This window comes from Callospermophilus lateralis, unplaced genomic scaffold (genome assembly GCF_048772815.1).
Source record: "Callospermophilus lateralis isolate mCalLat2 unplaced genomic scaffold, mCalLat2.hap1 Scaffold_323, whole genome shotgun sequence".
Taxonomy (NCBI): Eukaryota; Metazoa; Chordata; class Mammalia; order Rodentia; family Sciuridae; genus Callospermophilus; species Callospermophilus lateralis.
The window spans coordinates 1,473,772-1,492,603 of NW_027513809.1; positions in this window are offsets into that span (position 1 = coordinate 1,473,772).

Here is an 18,832-nt window from a genome sequence, read left to right on the forward strand (position 1 = left end):
GAGTTATCATATAATACATTATATAAACTGGAACATTTTAAATAGAAAATAAGATTATTATATAGGACAACAGGTACACATCAGAAATTTCTTTGGATCTTGGACCATTTGTCACCATTGCAGTTTATAAACTAAAGCAATAGTTCCAATTTGGTAAACGGTTCTAACAACACCACAAGAAAAAAAAAGTTTTCTGACAGCAAGAGGTGGCGGCACAAGCCTGTAATCTCACTGGCTCAGGAGGCTGAGGCATGAGGATCACAAGTACAAATCCAGCCTCAGCAACTTAGCCAGGCCCTCAGTAATCGAGCAATACCTGTCTCAAAATTAAGAAGAAAAAGAAAACATAATAAGGGCTGAGAAAGCAGCTTAATAGTTAAGCACCCCTGGACTCAATCCCTGAACGCCCCCCCAACCAAAAAAATTGTTTTCTGTCAATATTATGCCTCAAAATAGCACAATACAGTACAAATACAAAATTATAATCTGCAAGTATTAGAAAAAGTGAATCCCTGAGGTATGAATTTTAATAAAGCAGTGGAAAATGGGAATGAAAAAAAAAGACACCAATTTCTTACTGATTAGCTTTATGATATCCTAACTAAAATTCTTACTTTTTTCAATCACTCTGTATAGTCAATTTTTACAGAGCAACAAGAATTATTTTTATTAATTCAATCATAGTATGCTTCTGCTTATAAATCCTTCATTTACTTTCTCAATAAACTTAGGATAAACTCCAACACCTTAGTACACTCCGTAAGTATCTGCTAGACTCTGAAGACTTCTCCAATATCATTCCACCCTGCTCTACTTCTCACTATCTGCTCTCCTGTCACATAGGAACGTTGAATATTAGTGCCAAACAAAGAATTTCCTATTTGGGGGTCTGGGTTTTTGCTGTTTGCTTCTACTGGAATACTTTTCCCTCACTCTTGCTCATCCTTCAAGCCATCAAACTCTAAGACTTGGCCTAACTACCTTTCCTAAAGTAGTTTCCTTTGCCTAGTTATTCTGTTTCTTCCCTTCCTACAACAATTTAGTATATTTTCTTTCCTTGATGTAATTATTGATATCTAGTATTTTCATGACTTTTAAATTATACCAGATCTAAGAAAATTGTCAGAAAGAGACTCAATGCAGAGATTGCAATTGAATTTGCAACTGATGAATGACAAGAAGAGTCAAATGAAAATACAGAAGGAAGAACATTCCAGATGTAAGGAAAGGCATGTGTAAAGATTTTGCCATTAGATGACAAGGTCAGTGCATTTATTCCACCAGGAGTTAAAAAAAATAGAGAATGATGTCATAAAGGTAGATAAGAAACAATGTATAGAGCCTTGAACTCCACTTGAAAGTTTTATGAATTAAACCCTAATTAATCCGGAAAGCTACTACCTGATTAGAAATATATGTGATATTCTCTAAATTTATACTTTCAAAAGACCTAAATTTATTCTATTTTGAAATATGAGGATAAAGGTAGAATCAAGGAGACCAATTAGAAGGTTTTACCATAGTCCAAGTGACCTAGGGTGGTAATCATTTAAACAGAAAAATAATTTTTTTTTAAATCAACAAGTCTGTGGTATATTTTAAGGAGAACCAACTGGAAGTGCTGACAAATTGTGTGTATGGGGAACGTTTTTGTCTTATTTACTATTGCACCTTGACCACTTAAGAGGGCTTACACAACAGGACATTATTTCACTAAAACTGGAGAAGAAATGGAAACCGGAGAGACATTACTCAAAGTCATACACCTCATGGCAAAAACAGGGATGGTTCACACTACTTTGGAGAAGCCTATAAAACAAGTTTCAAAGTATCTGTCAAGTGTTATCCATGGAGAAAGCAGAATGAGCCACTACCAAATTGCTTTTATCATATAACAGCTGAATGTTCATAAAATACCAGTGTCTTAAGAGAGGGCAGTATCTTAAAAAAAAAATGGGATGATAATGTGAAGAACAGAATGAGATACTGGCATGTGCACATTTCATGAGGATATGAGATAGGTCCACATTTGCCCTCCTTAGGGCCTATCACATGGCAGCAAGCAATGAGTACTCAATGAATGAGCTTATGAATGAAGAATAGAAAATGGATCCATATATTGTTCTGGCTAGAATTGAAGATTTACTCCTCTCTACTGTGTTTTTGTCAACTTAGTTTTGTGAGAGATAACATACTGGAAGAATAGAATTACTTCAGTTCTGAGCATCTGCTGTTTAGGAGCAAGGAATAGTGAAATACAAATGGGAAGTTCCCTCTGTAGGCCAATCCACCCACTGATTTATTCATTGTGATTACAGTTGCTTGTCAACAATGTCCTACATGAGCTGATTCAGTATTGAAGGGAATAGTGAAAATGATCTGATTACACTCACTTAGAATTTTCCCTCTTTTCAGCATGCTGGGCAGAGAAATGGGCAATGAGTACATGACTCCTTTCTTAACACCAGACATGCTGGCTGTCAAGGGGAAAGGTGCTCATATGACTTTATGAAATGTGAAACAAGATAAAAAAACATTGCTTCAAACCCACAGCTATGATTTCAAGTGTTTGCTCAAGTGGCATATCTCAGCAATATATTCAGAATCTTAAGTGGTCTGAATCTATTTCTTCAGGGCTAAAATACCTCAAGGTTTAATGCTTTGAATAAGATACCAGGATTTTAAAACACAACTAAACTATGGGACAAATGGCTCAACTGCCAAAAGTTTTACTCATTCCCATAAATAATTTCCTTCACTTGTTAAAAAGGAAATCAATGAAGTACTACTCTAAGGGTATATTTTAAATACATACCCCATTGCTATCACAGAACATGTAGAACCATTTAACCACCTTGACTGTCAAAGAGTAGATTAGGAAAAACTCATGTCTAGTTTCCCTGTTATAAAATTCAGCTTTTTAGATATTGAGGGTAATACACTTATTGACTTTAATTTGATAAATTGATGAAAGAAGTCCCATGAGATAAATCTCCATAATTTCTGACTATGTGCCCTATCTGAATACCAGAGTTATTTGAATCTTCAGATAATTGACAAAGCATAATGTGAAGAGGGATTCTTTAATTGAATACAAACAAAATGCAGGAATGAAAATCAATGATTTTATAAACTGACCTGCAATTCAAGTTAACACTTACTAAGGATTAAATCATTCATTTGGAGATATGCTGCAAATGATAAACTGCTGACCATTCACTGATAAAACTAATTACAATAACAATGATTATTAATATTGTATTATATTTTTACTTTTAAAACTATTAATGCATCTACATAATTTACCTGGCCATGAGGTCCACATACCTATTAAGAACCAAACTGCAAAAATTTGAGAATCTCATAAATGGAAAAAGCATAGGAAGTGGTACTAGGAAAAGGATTGCATTTCAACTCCGTATCTGTGACTTACTTTTGTAACTTTGACAAGTCTCTTTCTGTTCCTCACTTTCTTCACCCATGGAAATTATTCTACTTATCCTCAAAGGCAATTATAAATTATATATTTTGACTTAGTATATCTTCAAGGTATATAGCAAACTTTCAGGATTAGGGAATTATTACCATATTCATTATTTTACTTATACTTGTAGAGAACTTATTATTTCTGGGTCTATTTTTCTTCATGACTCCCTTGTCTGCAGTTGTAGTACTCAAATATATTAAAAGAATGGATAAAGAAATATGTGGCAGGATTCTACGTGTAAGTAGCAATTATGTTGTTCTCATTGTGTTTCCCAAACTCCTATTATAATTGCACTCTGAGGGATACTTACACTCTACCCAAAGTCTACATTAAAACAAAGTGAAAAGTTAAAGAAAAAGCCAACCTGTTCTCAAGAAGGCTCTTTATTTGGAGACAAGCTCTTGGCTTCCGTTACTCACCAATCATGCATAAAACCTAGGACAGGCTTGGTAAGACATAGCCAGAGAAAGGGGAGACAGAATAACTCATTCCTTAAATCAATTGCATTTTGGGGGGGTACCTATGATGTACCCAGAACTTTTTTTTTTTAAATATCTGGAGGATAAAACTGTGAGGGAAACAAAAGTATTGTCTAATGAAATTCACGGTCAGAAGCAAAAGGAAATTTTCAGCAGGTTGTGGAAGGATGGCATAGAAGTTCAAGAGGAGAGTTGAAGTGGAATGAAGATGCCCCAAAGAGACAGAAGTCAAAGTGGAAGGGATGCTGAGGATAGTGTAGATGAGCTATTCTGTGAATTTATCTGTGGACCATTTGTCTTGTACAGTTCTGATTGTCTGTAAGCCTGCTCACCCAATGGCAAGAGATTTTAACATTCTGTGTGGGAATGAACAGAAATAAGCAAAGTCAGTGGGAGAATTTCCCCAGGAAAGAGGCAGCAGGGACCTCCCAACAAATGCTAGAAAGGAACCTGAGATCAACTCTCACTGACACAACAGATTGCTCCTTCCCCCTTTTCTTCCACTTTATCATTTCTCAAAAATCAAGAATAAATTGGCTTTTATAAAATTACTAGAGATGCTTTCTCTTCATGAGCAATTTATATTTTGGGGTTTTTTTAAAGTTATTAACGTAAAACAATAAAATGGAATATTGGCTTTGATCATAGTGCTTGATAATACAGTTTGTAATATTTTTTAAGGAAATGGGTCTATGACTCACACATCTTGAGAAAACTTTAAAATCTGAGTCATTATTTATAAAATGGGAATAACAACATCTACCTCAAAGGATGATATAAAAAATAGTGTTTTTTTTAAAAAAAGATACAATCATCACTCCCGTATAAACTTAAAATATGTCAAATATTTTTGTTAACTTATTAATGAAAGAACCAGCTAGATAACATAATTATGTAAAATAATTAAAGGGAGACACAATCACATAAATTTGCAAATAGATGAAAATGAGCTCTTCAATTATTAGTTGCATTTTATTAGAGATGCAGCTTTATATATGAATGGGCATATTTTTTTTTATTATCCATTTTCTAAAATTTAAAGAATATAGAAGGCATCGCTTCCCAAAAGCTACAAAACAGTTTCCACATTAAATCATTATAGAGTATTCTGAGATAACAAAGAGGTCATTTAATGTTACAATGCCTTAGATACCTGGTATCTCAGAAGAGATTTTATGCATTTTCAATTTTTATTTAATCATGACCTTTATTCCTATGTATCTTCTGTTATTCCAAGGAACAACCTTTGGAAAAAGAGACTATAAGCCTTTTCTATTCCACATTAGATGTTCGCTCACTCTGGGCAACTAAGTCAATATTAGAAGAGTACTTATTGCCTCCATGAAATGAGATCTTAACCACCATGCTCTACCTATGCCTTGAAAATGGAAGGTTCTACTGTCAAAGTATACCCAGAGTTAGACAACATTTATGTTATACCAACATTTATACCACCATCGGTGCTGCCTAGATCCTATGAGGATCTCAAATGGACCTTTGTGATTCAACTTTTTCCTCATCCACATTCTCTCTGGAGCAGGTAAGTGGTCCTTTACAAAGTTCAAGTCAGTTTATGTCACTTTTTGACTCAAAACTCTAATTTCTCCAACTTCAAATAGTACCCAATGTTTCCTGTGAAAACAGAAAGTCATACATGATCTGCCCCCAGTTATCTCTCTTGCCTCACCTCTATTGTCCAGAGGTCTTAAAATTTTCTGCCTTAGGATCTTGGCTCTACTGTTTTCTCTGCCTGATATCCACAGAACTTACTGTCACCTTAGAAAGATTGTCTTTTGGATTCGACCCTATCCAAAACAGTACCTGAACTTTCTATCCACATAAGTTCCTTTATCCTTCTTAGTTGCATTTACCTACTAAAATATATTTTTGTTAACTTCCATTTCTCTATTTCCTTCCCCTAGAATGTATGTGTTGTCATTTTAATTTATTATGGTCTCTGTCCATGTTGGTCTTTTAAGTCTGTCAAAAGTGGCTATAGACCAAGATAGGCACTCTCTGGGTGTTTCCCAGAGTTCTTGGAAAAAGCTGGGTTTGAGTGTGTGCATCTGGTGGAACAAAATGAGGAGGCAAAGCAAATAATGCAGGCAACAGAGGAAACTTATTCACAGGTTAGAAACCTGTGTAGGATACTTACAAAAGGCTGCCAGGAAATTCAGAAATGAGAAGAAACATATTGGATGGTGGGAAATGAGAAAGAGAAGACCTGTGTAACCATTCCTTCAGGAAGGTCCATGGGCTTGGTGCCTTGGACTTTCTCAATGGATTTTGGACTGCCTACTTTAAAGAAAATGCCTACAGGGAGAACTTATGTGCATGAGTCTAGTGTTAGTAATTATGTTCATCATGTCAGTAGTTGTGTGGCATGTTGAGGAACAAGTGGGATGTACCATCAACAACCACACAGGGATGAGAAGTTATAGCTAGGAAAAAGGTGATGAGATAGAGTTGGATTTCTAACAAACAAACCAGGTCTATAAATGGTTACTGAGGCATACTATAGTTCATGCCTATAAAACTATTTTGTTCCATGCTGTACCCTCGACTGATATAAAGTAGGCACTTAGGAAAATGTTTTACAATAAATAGATGAGTGAATAAACATGTAAGAAATACAGAATAAAAGTATACACCATCATGGAAAATATATGAATCCCGAAGTTCCTAAAGAAAGGTACTATTTGTAATTAACATTTTTTCTAATTTCATCTTCCACTAAAGATCTTCCTCCATGCCTACTCAGACCACTTTACCTTGATTATGTTTATTGGAATGAGTGAAGAGCAAGAACTGAGATTCCCAAAAGTATAGTAGTTTATGCTACCCTATGAATACAGATTTTAGACGTGATTTGTGAATAAGACACAGAATACAAAGTACTAGGGTAAAAACATTAATAAGAGGAGTGTCAGGCAGTAGAATATTTTTTTGTTAGAGGTAATCATTAAGTAGAAGTATAAGTCAAAAATATAATAAAATTCCAAGTCTACTAATACATATGAGTGATTTTTGTGTCAAATAGTTGCAAATAATATCTAATGTCTAAAAGTCATATTTGAAATATTTCTCTCAAATCTCAGCTTGTGGAATATATATGGAATACAAATTCCTCTTCTTCACCCTACCAGAATAATTGAATGGGCAATTCTTTGATATTCTTAGATTTACTGCCCATATGAGAACTAGATGCCTTATGACTTCATCTCTTAATTTGAATTCAAGAGTACCCAATGTCAGAAACTATGCCTAATGCTCACTGCATGGTATATGTACCTATAAAGTACTGCCATTAACTACATATATTAATGGCTAGTCCACTGCTCTGTGGTCATACTAGAAGTACCATATACAAAGTAGTTTGGTACATTTCTTCTAATCCATACCTTAAAATTGTCAATATTCCACATGACCAAAATGATTCTTAAGTCTTCTATGGAGTTGTAAAAATAATGTACAGGAACAATACCTATAGTGTAGGTCAAGGTCACTTTCAAAATCTACCTGTTGCTCAACTCTGTGTCTCTACTGCTTAAGCAGACAAAGTGACTAACAAACTATTAAAAATTGCTAAAACTCATTCAGATAAGCTAGGGATACTTATTATTCTCTTCTATTTCATGGATAATAGACTACAGCAAGAATTTTAGAACCTATATAAATTATGAAACATTTAATAATATTCCTAATATTTGTGAATGAAAAAGGTCTTGAACATCTATTTTGAGCTCAGCATGTCTCTAGATCAAATAAGAAGTATAAAATTATTTGGGTGTTATACCTGCCTAAAAAGAAAATGGTTTGGGAGCTGATGAAAAAAGATATTAATGATAAAAAGAGCCATTAACATTTATCAAACACTTAATGAGAATTCTGCCTACATATAAGTTTAATTCTTATAGTGATCATACGGGGAAATTGTTATTATCCTCTTCTGAAAGATCAGAAATTGATGTTCCTAGAGTTTTCAAATGCTCTCCAAAGTAACAGAACTTGCTGGTATGAGCAAGATCCAGTTCCTTCTAGTTTCAGAGTACCAACCTTGATCCCTATGCGACACTGCTTTCCTAAAGGTTACTGGATTGATTTCATCTTACAATGCACTTCAAGTTGTCTTTCCTAGGGACGTCCATAAATTCACACTTGTTTTTTAGCCTACCTCATATAGTTGTTGTAATGATTCAACAAACCAAAGTAATTTATAGAAATTGCTTGACACAGATATTGACTAAAAATGTCAGTATAATTCCCCTGTCTTCAAGAAGCTTAAAATCTTATTATGATAATGATTCATAACACTGAAAATATAAATGAAACATGACAGCCACCATTTGGTGTCAGGAAAAGATCAGTCATCACTGGAGGCCCAGGAGTCAATGAAACTTGCTGTGGATTACAAAGTATGAGAAAGAACCACACAGATAGGAGGATACAGGCATCAAAGCAAAGAATTGTCCTCAGGATAGAAGTTTCCAAGTCACAATCTTCTGATTCAATCATACTGCATTTCTGAAATTTTAAAAGATTTTCTTTCCTTTTATGTCATATCTGTACTTGAAATGTTTCTTCTCAAACCATTTAGATGCACTGCCATTTGCACCTACAATTGTACTGCATAAGCAAAACTTATTACGCTGACACTGAATTAAAAAACATAACTAAAGACTAAGGAGATTCAAAGTTATAAATATTAATTTTTTAAACTTCATAATGTAATCAGAAATGCTCTTTTTATTTTTTAAAATTACAGTCTAAATTATTAAATAATTTCAAAAGTTAAACTCATGTCAACCTATGAATTCATTTCATGATTACATCGTTAATTATTGGTTTTGTTGTTTATTGTTTTACTAATGAGGATACTTGGATCTACAAGTGGTTTCTGCTATGGTTTGAAAGTGAAATGTCCCACAAAGACTAGTGTACTTAAAAATTGGTCCTCAAAATCAATGTCCAGAGGTGAGGCTTTGGGGGAATAATTGGCTTATGGGAATTTTAACCACATGAGTGGATTAATCCATTTGATGGATTAAAAATATGAATTATTGAAAGGTGGTCATATTCTCTTTCTCCTTCCTGCCTGCTGTGAACTAAGCAGCTTTTCTCCACCCATCCTGTCTCATCTCTGATCCAAAATAGTGAAGACTACTGACCATGCATGGACACCTTAGGAAAGATGAGCCACAATAAACCTTTCCTCCTTTAATTTGTTTGTTCCAGGTATTTTTGGCCACAGTGACAAAAAGCTAACATAGTTTCCTATATATAAATGTTGTAGTGACCTTAACATTTTTACTGACATGAAAATATTGATAGCAGAATAGGAAAATGCTACTTATTTTTTAAATATGAGATTTTTCTTCCATGGCTAGTTACATGTTTTCATTGTCTTTTTTTGAATGGTGGTCTTTAGCAATGCGAGAGCTGTGAAGGACATGGATCTTTACACAGCTATAATTTTTGATGGGTAGTTGGCTCCATTTGAGAATAAATAGAGAACAAAGACCATGGTTGACAACTGAGTAAAGAAAAAAATTTGGTCTGGAAGATAATAGGCAAAGATGCTGAAAGGAAGGCCAGGTGAGACAAGAATCACAGTAGAAGGTTCCCAAAGATACTTCATACCTTAGCAAGGGAATGTTGAAAGCTCATGCAAGGCACTGAGAATAGGAAAAAAATATTGAAAAAACAAATCTTCTGAATTAAACAATTTTATTGATGTTTAGCAGGGTATAGTCTATGAATGATATATACTGCTCTGACTTAAATATATTTGAACTATCATCATCCCAGTCATTTCCTGAAATATATAGATTTATTAGGGTTTATAACTTGTTTTGTAAGAATTCAGCAAGAAAATAATGCATGCATTTTAATACAAAAATTATAAAATTAAATTTACAGAGAGTTGGTCAAGAAAAATAAAACAAATTATTAGCTTCAAGAATGAAAGTAAGAGGGATCCAAGATGCCAGAGGGAGGCAGCATTCTATATCGCTCCATGACCTGGAACTCAAGAAGTAAGAACACTACTTCTCTGCAAGCAATATTCCTGCTTTCACACAGGGCTCCAGGTCTCAGCATCAGAGTAGTTCTCCCAACTACTCACCCACACAGGACTACCAGGTGCCCAAGGAGAACCATTGGTATCCACACCCACATAAAACTTTTGGCTACCCACCGGAGCAGAAATCCTGGACTGGATGCAGCTCCCACACAGGAGACCTGGAAGCTACCCACATGCAGGATCACCTCCTACATTTCGTGTGTGGACACCCATCAACCAACATGGGACTTTCCCAGTCACCTCCATCTTGGGACTCTGCAGCAATGGAGATAGTACTCTATGCACTGTAGCACGCCTACACCAGGGAACTTCACACAGGCTCTAAAGACAGCCACAGCCACACACTGCAGGACATAGACCTAGCCTCTGAACTCATTCTCCAACATTATCGCCTGGCTACACCCTCCTGACCCAACATCCCATTGCTGAAAGCAAACACCTCCATCTTGGGTTGCTTTCATCATTATCTTTGGTAGGGGCAACTCCAAGTTTGGGACTCCGGCTGGCTAGGTACCCAGTCTCTACCTCCCCATCTCCCCAGAGCTGGTATCCCAGCACAGTGACTGCCCAACAAAAAAGAAAAGCTTTCACAGGGGCAGGTGTGCAGCACACCCAAGTGCCACACACAAAAGCCCTGGAGAGAAAGAACCCTTATTAGGAAGCAGTTAGGAAGAGGGTGAGTGTGATATAATTTAGAGACTAACACAGAGACCAAGAACTGGGAGGTCTTCAGACAAGATAATGAGATAAGACCAGGTGATCACATTGTAGTGGCACCCCCTCCTCCACAAAAATGAACATAACTAAGCTTCTCCAGAAATCTTCACCATAATCAATTTTAAGACTATAAGCTAAATAGTCTTTACAAAAAATTCAAAGTAGTTAAACTTCCTATTTTCCTGTTGCTCCATTTTACTTGGCTACTGACTGGGAAGAAATCAGCACTCCAGGTACTGAGCTCCCCTTTACTTGTTTTTTCACAAACTTGTATCCAGTATAGTAGTAGTTTGTAGAAGTGTGTTTGCAAATGCAAAATGTGATTTAAAAAAAAAAAAAAGACCAAACCTTTAACAAGGCCTCTGGCCTTGAGTTGGAGCTTCATGGAGATGTCTACATTTTTAAGATGAGAAACGTTACCAAATTGGGCTCCATGGTAACAGCTGGCAGGGGAGGAAGAAAGGGGAGAAGAAGCTCTCCCCTCCTCAGGTGTTGTCCTTGAAGGGTTAACTTGCCCAGAACAATAAAAGAAAAAGATGCTTTTATGGAATTTCTGCAGACTGTGAAATTCTGATCCCCTACCCTTACATGCTGGTTATAAAAATTCTGAAACTACCTCAACTCAGGGTTCAGGGGGTTTATCCTATATGTGGCCTGGCCTGGGTCCTGACTTGCACTTGCCCTACATGCTGCCTCATTGCCACACCTGTCTGGTCTGACATGTAGCTTTGCCATGGGCCTGCACCTGGACCTGACTTACCTAACACAGGCCATCGAAGCCAGATGGGCTCCCAGATGTGGTTAGACCCTATATGCTGTTTCATCACCAGATCTGGCCAGTACAGAACACAGCCTTGCCGCTGGCCCACAGGACCCAGTGCCCCACCTCGATTGACCTACACCCACCATACACATGGCCAGCTGCTTTGTTGCCCATTCACAACCTGCTTCCCTGGTACACCACTTTGCTTCTAGACCTACAGCCTGACTTGTCCACACTAATATCCCCAGAAGGGAAATTGGGAAGTCTTCAATCTAAGCCTTAAACCCAGTGAGCAACACAAGAGAAAGGAAGAAAGCACAATCCATGGCCCATACTCCCATGCTGAGATCATACCTCAAGAACAAATAAGAAAACCAGGTGGGCACAGATGATGAACACACACGCTGACTATTTTGTCCTCCATAGTGGATACTGAAAGGAAAGTGATCACGACACTTTGAGCAACCAAGAGATCTTTATTGCATCAGTGTCTGATTAACAGGGAAGGAAGAAGAAAAAAGAGAGAAAGAAAGCAAGGAAAGAGCAAAAGCAAGAGTAGGGGAGAGCAAAGTGAGAAAGAGGAGAAAGTGAGAGAGAAAGAAAGCAAGAGAGTGAGTGGGGAACGAGAAGAGAGGGAGGGAGGAAGAGAAGGAGGGAGGGAGGGAGAGAGAAAGAGAGGGAAGAAGGGAGAGAGGGAGAGAGGGAGGGAGAGAGGGAAGGAGAGAGGGGGAGAGAGGGGGAGAGAGGGAGGGAGGGAGGGAGGTAGAGCAAAGCACAAGAGAAAGAAAGCAAGACACAGAAAGAAAGCAAGACAGAGAAAGAGGACCAGGAAGGAGAGAGTTTTTATAGCCAAAATCTAATGGGGTCTCTGGGTCTGCAAGCTGCCTTGTTGGTGTACAGTGATTGGATCCTACAGTAGTTGCTAAGGGTGTTGTCTTCTGCCTGCAGGCAGACTGGGCAGGGGACACATGTGGGTTTCCATTGCACCAGAAGTTTGGGGATCCAGTGATCAGCCTTGAGTGGGGTTGAGTGTTCAGACTTGAGGCAAACAAGTGATAAGGAACAAGATGGATGGGGGTCCAGTGTTCAGACCACACTGCAGCTAATATTCATTCAGCCTGCCCTGCAGCTAACAGATACACTTTTTCATTTCTTAACATTTCACCAACATTTCTGTTATTGTTGCTTGTTTGTTGTGGTTTACAGTTCTTTTTTTGCTTTTTGTTTTTGCTTTTCTATATTGGGTTTTTGTTCATTTGAATGTGTACTAACTGATTCAAATACTCCTACATGTGCATATAATTGTTTCTCTCTTATTTTTTTTTCTTTTTCCTTATTTATTTGGTTGTTGTTGTTGTTGTGCTGCTGTTGTTGTTGGTGATGGTGGTTGTTGGGGAAAGTTTTTAAGGGTGTTATTTTTCCATGCTCTGTATTTTGAGGGTTAGGGTTTCTGATTAGTTTATTTTGTTTTGGATCATCTTTATCACTCCTATCTCCCATGTCTCCCTCTCTCTTTTATCTATTCCTGATACCCAAATTCCATTCTTTCTCTCATCCTTTATATTCTTTTATTTTTCTTCCCCTTTCAAACTAACAGCATATCTCAAGTTATCACTGTGTCTTCCCTCTTCACCCTTCAAAATTGCAAGCAATTTTACCCTTCTATCTTTTCTTCTTTGCACATACCCTACTCTATTCTTAACACTTCTTGATACTAATTGAGGTATATAATATCTATGCCTACCACTAATGTCAGAGCAATAATTAATATGGCAGAAGTCATAAAAAATAAGCCAGAGACGATGCATTTTTTACTATTTATTCTGATGGAAATTGCTGATCATACTATCTTCACATAACATATCAATTAACATTAGATATCAAAATAGGAACTTAGGACCAAGTCTCCTGCTGTATACTGTTTGTATACATCAGTGCTATGTATGCTCTCCCCAATCTGTAAGGTAATACTAACATAGAGGGACATTATAAACTCATAAGTTAGAAACTCTACAACATCAGATCCATTGAGCTAGATGGGTAGACAAACAGTATGAGAAAGCAAGGGAAGAAAAAACCATCCCAAATAACAGATTTCCTCAACAGTAGACTCCATTGACATCATAGAGGAGGAAATGTCAGAAAGTTCATGGTTAAAATGATCTACCAGGTAAAAGATGACATTAAAAAATGAAAGCAGAGAGAATTTTAATAAGTACAGAGATCCTGAAGGACAATCAGTCAGAAATTCTTGAAATGTGAAGGAATCAATAAACCAAATTAAAAATGCAATGGAAAGCATCATCAAGAGACTAGAACACCAGGAAGACAGAGTTTCAGGCAATGAAGACAAAATATATAATCTAGGAAATAAAGTAGACTATGGGGAAAATATGTTAAGAGATTAGGAACAGTACCTTCCAAGAAATATGGGATAAAATTAAGCTTCATCTTTTTATGTTATCAGGATAGATGAAGGCTCAGATATACAAACCAAATGAATACACAAATATTTTCAATAAAATAATATCCTAAAGTTTCCCAAACTTCATGAACAAAATGGAAAATTAAACACAGGAGACTTACAGTAGCCCAAATATACAAAATTACAACAGATCCACACCAAGGCAAATTAATATGAAAATGCCTAACATAATGAGGAATAGAATTTTAATGGCTTCCAGAGAAAAATGACAGATAACATTTAGAGAGAAATCAATCTAGATCTCAGCTGATTTGTCAACTTAGACCCTCAAAGCTAGGAGGTCGTAAACTAACATACCAAGCTCTGAAAGAAAATGAATGACGGGCAAGAATAGTATACTGAGCAAAATTAAGCTCCAGAATTGACAACGAAATAAAAATCTTACATGATAAACAAAAGTAAAAGAATGTACACCTAGAAAAACTGCTCTACAAAACATTCTTGGAAAAAATATTTTGTGAAGAAGAAATGAAAAATAAAAGTGAAAACAAGCAACAGGAGGAACTACGCTAGAATAGTCAATCAACAGGGAAACTAATTCAAATTAAAAGCCAGAAATAAATAAAAATGACAGAGAATAAAAATCATATCTCTATAATAGCATTAAATGTAAATGGACTAAACTCAATCAAAGTACAGACTGGAAAATTGGATTAAAAAAATGTAACAGAATAATATGCTATCTCCGAGAGACTCACAAGCAAAGAAATACACCGGCTGAAAGTAACAGGATGAGAAAAAAATATATATCATTCACATGGATAATGTAGTGGTTTCTATCCTCTTATCAGATAAAGTGGACTTCTAACCAAAAGTCATCAGAAGGAACAAAGGTTATATCATACTGCTTAAGAGAATTATACTATATAATTATACATACTGCTTAAGAAAAGTTTCTTGTTGTTACAAGACATATCATAAATATTTATATCCCAAATGGTAGAGCACCTACATACAAACAAATCCTTCTCAATTTCAAGAATAAAATAAGCCACAATACAATAATTATGGGTGAGTTTAACACATCTCTCTCATCACTAGATAGATCCAAACAAAAACTAAATAAAGAAGCTGTATAAATAAAAAATACAATTAATAGTTTAGACTTAACTGACTTATAGAGAATATTTCATCCATCAAGGACTGAATATACTTTCTTCTCAGAAGAACATGGATCCTTCTCTAAAATAGACCATATCTTAGGCCACAAAGCAACTTTTGGCAAATACAAAAAAAAAAAAAAAGAGAGAGAGAGAGATAATACCTTGAATTCTATCAGATCACAATGGAATTAGAAATCAATGATAAAATTAAAATTTAGAAACTACTCTAAACCTGGAAACTAATATGCTATTGAGTAACCAAAATACAGAAGAAATTAGAAATGAAATAAACAATACTTAGGTGTAGAGATTCTCATTTTCCTCTATCAAAATCTCTGGGACACTATGAAGGTACTTCTAAGAATAAATTTCATCACACTGAGTGCATCTTTGGAAGAATAGAAAATCACCAAAGAAATAACACAACATTACATCCCAAAGTCCTACAAAAAGAACAAATCAATAAAAGGCAGAAGACAGGAAATAATTAAAATCAGATAAATAAATCAAACAAAAAAGTAAAAAAAATAGATGAAACAAAAATTTAGTTTTTTGAAAAAATAAACCCAACATACCCTTAGCCAAGCTAATGAAGAGAGAAAAGAGAAATCACTACCATTTGTGATGAAAAAGGAAATATTACCACAGAAACTACTGAAATAGACATAATAATCAGAAACTACTTTGGAAATCTATAAGCCAATAAAATAGAAAAACATTAAGACATGAACAAATTTCTAGAGACATATGACCTACCCAAACTGAAAAAGTAGGACATAGAAAATTCAAATGGATCAGTTTAAAGCAATGAAACTGAAGATGCCATTAAAGTCCTACGAACAAAGCAAACGCCAGGACCAGATAGATTCTCAGCCAAGTTTTACCAGACATTCAAAGAAGAACTTACACCAATACTCCTCAAATTATTCCATGAAATAAATAAGGAGTTAACCCTTCTAAACTCATTCTATGAAGCCAGTATCACCCTGATAGAGACCAGTAAAAGACTCATTACTTAAAAAGAAAACTTCAGATCAATATCCCTGATGATCATAGATGCATAAATTCAACAAAATTCTGACAAATATGAAAAAAAAACGTATTTAAAAGATAATGCACTATGATTAAGTAGGGTTCATTCCAAGAATGCAAGGATGTTTCAATATGTGGAAATTAACAAATGTACTTCATCACATCAATAGACTTACAGACAAGAACCACATTATTATCTCAATAGATGCAGAAAGAGCATTTGACAAAATTCAGCATCCATTGATGTTCAAAACACACAAAATCTAGGAATAGTAGGAACATACCTCGACATTAAAAAAGCTATATATGCTAAACCCAAGGCCAACATCATTCAAAATAGAGGAAAAATTGAAAGCATTCTCTCTAAAAACTGGACCAAGGCAGGGATGTCCTCTTTCACCACTCCTATTCAACATAGTCCTTGAAAAGAAAGAAATTACAGGGATTTGAATAGGAGAAAAAGAGCTCAAACTATATTTACTGATGGCATGCTTGTATATTTAGAAGACCCAAAAAAATTCACAAAAAGCTTCTAGAATAAATGAAATCAGCAAAGTAATAGAATACAAAATCAACACACATAAATCAACTGCATTCCTATACACCAATGATGAATTAGCTAAAAAAAAAAAAATCAGAAGACTATTCCATTCACAATAGCCTCAAAAATAGACAGATAGATAGATAAATAAATAAATAAATAAAATGCTTGGGAATTGATCTAACGAAAGATGTGAAAGACCTCTACAATGAAAATTACCAAACAGTAAGAAAGAAATTGAAGAAGACCTCAGAAAAAGGAAAGATCTCCCATGTACTTGAATAAGGAGAATTAATATTGTCAAATGACCATACTACCAAAAGTGGTATACAGATTTAATGCAATACCCATTAAAATTCCAATGATATTCTTCATAGAAATAGAAAAAGCAGTAATAAAATTTATTTGGAAAAATTATAGCACCAGAATAACCAAAACAATACTTAGCACAAAAAGTAATGCAGGAAGCATCATTAAATTTTACTACAGAGCTATAGTAATAAAAACAACATGGTATTAGCACAAGAAGTAAAACTGAAGACCAATTCGGCTGAATAGAAGACACAGAGACATACCGACATGAATACAGTTACCTCATACTAGACAAAGTTGCCAAAAACATATATTGGAGAAAAGATAGTCTCTTCAACAATGGTGCTAGGAAACTGGAAATCCATATGTAGTAGATTGAAATTGAACTCCTATATCTCATCCTGAACAAAACTCAACTCAAAGTGGATCAAGGACCTTGACATTAGGCCAGAGACCCTGAGGCTACTAGAAGAAAAAGTAGGCTCAAATCTCTATCATGTCAGCTCAGGAATGGACTTCCTCAATGAGACTTCTGAAGCAAAAAGTAAAAGTAAGAATCAATAAGCAGGATGGTATCAAACTAAAAAGCTTCTTCACAGCAAAGAAAACAATAACATGAAGAGAGAGTCTCCAGAATGGGAGAAAATCTTTACCACATGCACCGCAGATAGAGTTCTTTTATATCCTGGAAATTAATGATCTAAGGACTTCACACCAAAAAAAAAAATCCTTAAATAACCCTATTGATACATGGGCAAAGGAATTTAACAGGTACTTTCACAGAAGAAATATGGTCAAAAAATATTTGAAAAGAAATTGTTCAACATCTCTAACAATGAGGGAAATGCAAATTAAAAGTACGCTGCGGTACAATTTCACTCCAGTCAGAATGGTAGTTATCAAGAACATAAGTAACAATAAATGTTGGCAAAGATGTTGGGGAAAGGTATACTCTTAATTGCTGGGGGAAGGCAAATTGGTGCAACCAATATCAAAAGCAGTATGGAGATTCCTCAGAAAACTTGGAACAGAACCACCAATGACCAGTTATCCCACTCTTCAGCTTATACCCAAAAGATGTAAAGTCAGCATACTACACTGATGCAGCCACGTCAATGTTTATAGCAATTCAATTCACAATAAACAAGTTATGGAACCAAACTAGGTGCCCTTATACAGATGAGTAATAAAGAAACTGTTATATGTACACAATGGAATGTTGCTCAGCCATAAAGAAGAATGAAATTATGGCATTTGCTGGTAAGTGGATGCAACAGAGGAATATCATGCTAAGTGAAATAAGCCAATATCAAAAAAAGAAAGACCCAATACACATATCTCTGATATGTGTATGCTAACCCAATAAAAGGGATGGTAGGGAGAGGAAGTATAGAATATCATGGGATTAGACAAAGGGGAATGAAGGGAAGCGAGTGGAATGGAAATAGGAAATACAGAATTGCTCATATATGAATACATGACCAATGAAACTCTACATCATGTAAAACCACAAGAATGGGATCAAAATTAAAATGGGTTACACTCCACATAGTAGGGTGTATTTTGACATATTATACCTATCATATATATCTTTAAAAAAAGAAAGAAAAAAGCTATTAGGCACAAACTCAATGGAAATGCCTACCTATGTCACCATGTGAAAGAAAAATGTTTACAACAGCATTATGTGAAGTAGAAACAATTTAAATCTGTCTCAATAATTAAAGAATAAATACAAAAGGTGCTATTTTATATGTATCTCCCAAAGGCAAGCTTCCAATGACCAAACTCCTTCATACCCATTTCACTGATTGGGTCATGAGAGCCTTAA